Below are 3,427 nucleotides of genomic sequence, written 5' to 3' on the forward strand. Positions count from 1 at the left end.
AGTGGCTGGCAAACATAGTCCCTCTGCTAAAGAAGGACGGGAGAATAAGAGTTTGTGTTGACTACAGGGACCTAAACAAAGCCTCGCCCAAAGATGACTTTCCACTTCCGCACATAGATGTTTTGATTGACAGTGCTGCTGGAATGGGATGTTATTCTATCATGGACGGATTCTCTGGATACAACCAAATCTTGATGGCCTGAGTTGATAAGCACAAGACTGCCTTCACTACTGACTTTGGGACTTTTTGCTACAGAGTGATGCCATTTGGACTGAAGAATGCCGAGGCAACATATCAAAGAATGGCTACAACATTATTTCATGACATGATCCATAAAGGATTGGAGGTATATGTGGATGATATGGTGATCATGACGAGAACACAGGAAGAACACACAAAGATGCTAGCAAAGTTCTTCGCACGGGTTAAGCAGTACAACTTAAGACTCAATCCCAAAAAGTGCGTATTCGGAGTAACAAAAGGGAAATTGTTAGGTTTTGTTGTAGGACCTAACGGGATTGAGGTTGACCCCGACAAAATAAAAGCCATTCAGGATATGGAACCGCCAAGAACAGAACGTCAGGTGAGAAGCTTCTTGGGTAAAATTCAGTATATCAGCAGGTTTATTTCTAGGTTATCCATCACTTGTGCTCCGATTTTCAAGCTACTTAAGAAGAATCAACCAGTTAAATGGAACGAAGACTGCCAGAAAGCCTTTGATTACATAAAAAAGTATTTAACAAATCCACCAGTGTTGAGTTCGCCTAGACCGGGAGAGCCTCTGATCCTGTATTTGTCCATAGAGGATGCAGGAGTTGGAGCAATGTTGGCACAGCCGGACACTGCTGGAGTAGAAAAGGCCATCTATTACATCAGCAAGAAACTACTGCCTATCGAGGAGAAGTACAATTTGATAGAGAAAACTTGTATGGTAGTGGTGTGGTCGATAAAGAAGTTAAGGCCCTACTTTGATTCCTTCAGGGTCACTTTCGTCTCTAAAATTGATCCTATGAAGTATCTTTAGGGAACGCCTACTTTAGAAGGACGGCTGTCCAAATGGTAATCCAGATGTCCAGTGTGGATGCAGAGTTTGTCACGAAGAAGACGGTCAAAGATCGAGTTGTGGCAGAATTCCTGGCAGAGAATCCGATTGCAGATGATGAATCATGGGAATTGGAATTTCCTGATGAACACTTGTTGTGTGTTGAAACAAGGTCTTGGAAATTGTACTTGATGGATCAGCCAATAGAAATGGAGCTGGAGCTGGTATCATGATTGAGGCACCTAATGGCGAGGTCACAACGATGTGCAAAAGGTTATTGTTCCCAGTCACCAACAATATGGCTGAATATGAAGCATGTATCATAGGAATGGAGGCTCTTCTGGCATCAGGTGCTAAGGAAGTCGAGGTGATAGGAGATTCGATGTTGGTTATCAAACATGCTAACGAGAGATGGAAAGTGGAAGAAGAAAGGTTGAAGCCTTATGTTGAGTACTTGTTGAAGAAGGCAGCACTCTTTGATAAGATCACCTTTACTTACATAGGAAGAATCCATAACAAAATTCCGGATGCCTTGGCAAACTTAGCATCAGCTTGGCAAGATTTGAGTAAGGTCCCGAAGAAGCCGTTCATCATTACCACAGCAAATATCCCGTGTTATGAAGAACATTTTGTGAACCAGGTTGAATCAGAGGAAGAACCTTGGTTTACGGATATTCTGAGGTACATGAGAGACGGAACCTTTTCTGATGATGTGACAAAGGAAGACCGTTCGGTTCTAAGAAAAATGGCTTTGAATTATGTCCTGGCTGATGGTGAACTTTATAGTAGGGCTCGGGACGGAATGTTGCTAAGATGCGTAGGTAAGAAAGAGGGAGAAGAAATAATGAAGAAAATTCATGAAGGAGTCTGTGGTATTCATTTGAGCGGCATGAGTTTGGCCAGAAAAATCATGAGGCAGGGTTATTTTTGGATGCAGATGGAAGGCGATTGTGTCAATTATGTACGTCATTGTAAAGCCTGTCAATACCATGATAATAAAAGCCATTGGCCTTCTGTTGACCTCCATCCGACAGCTCCTTCTTGGCCTTTTTCAGCATGGGGGATAGACATTATCAGCAAGATCACACCAACAGCATCGAATGGTCATCAGTATATCTTGGTTGCAGTAGATTACTTTTCTAGGTGGATCGAGGCCCAATCCTACAAAACTTTGACCGCCAAACATTTGGCTAGATTCATTGAACATAACATTTTCTGTCGCTATGGTGTTCCCCATCACATAGTTACAGATAATGGTTCTCATTTTCAAGCAGATGTTGGTTAGCTGCTATATAGGTATAAGGTTGAGCATCATCATTCTTCTCCTTATCGCCCTCAAGCTAATGGTGCAGTAGAAGCCGCGAATAAGGAGATTAAAAGAATCCTGTCCAAGATGTGCGAAAAGTACAGAAGCTGGGCTGAGAAACTTCCTTTCGCGCTCTGGGGGCATCGCACTACCTTCAAATCAGTGAATGGAGCTTCTCCCTTCGAACTTGTATATGGGATGGAGGTAGTGTTACCTGTAGAGCTCGAAAAGAAGTCTCTCAGGGTTCTTGTAGAAGCTGGTCTGACCGAAGAAGAATGGGTCAAGAAAAGGTATGAAGATCTAGCGCTTTTAGATGGAAGAAGATTGAATGCTCGATTCCAGGATCAAATGAGAAAGAGAAGGATTGCTCGTTTCTACAACAAACGGGTACATCCAAGGGCTTTAAAGAATGGAGATTTAGTATTGATCAAATTATTGGACCATGAAGCCCAGAATCATCCTGGTCGGAAATTCAGACCCAACTGGCATGGACCATTCAGAATTCAGAAGCTATTAGCAAAAGGTGCCGCTGAATTAATCACCATGGAAGGGAAGCATGTCAATCGGATTGTCAATCAGGACCAAATGAAAAGATTTTATGTTTGAAATGATGATTTCGATTTAAAAAAAAAGGGGGGGGGGCTAGGTTGAAAACCCGAAAGGGCGGCCTAGGCAAAAGTTAGAGCATAATAAAAAAAAACTTTCGGGATTAACGCGTGGTGCTTAGTTTAAATGTGAAATCTATGCCATGCGTTTGTGACAGATTTGTGATTGGTTGCTCAATGTCATCAACTTGACTGGAAGGAGAATAGGTAAGTGAATAATTAGAATGAATGACCATTGTCTAAAAATAAGTTTTCTTTACTTCTGTATAATGTTGAAAGAAGTAAGATTAATAAAGGGTTTGAATTTCAAAATTCTTCTTCCTTTTGTTTCGGAGATATGAATAAGGAATGCAAGACCTTCCTCTCTGCTTATCTGGTCAAGATTGACTCATCTATTTTGAAAATTTTCTGGTTGTTGATCCTGCCTAAATAATGAATTCTCTTAAACATCGATCAGGAGAACGAATACCATT

Source organism: Jatropha curcas, chromosome 10 (genome assembly GCF_041381405.1).
Source record: "Jatropha curcas cultivar XTBG-Jc1 chromosome 10, XTBG_Jcur_1.0, whole genome shotgun sequence".
Lineage (NCBI taxonomy): Eukaryota > Viridiplantae > Streptophyta > Magnoliopsida > Malpighiales > Euphorbiaceae > Jatropha > Jatropha curcas.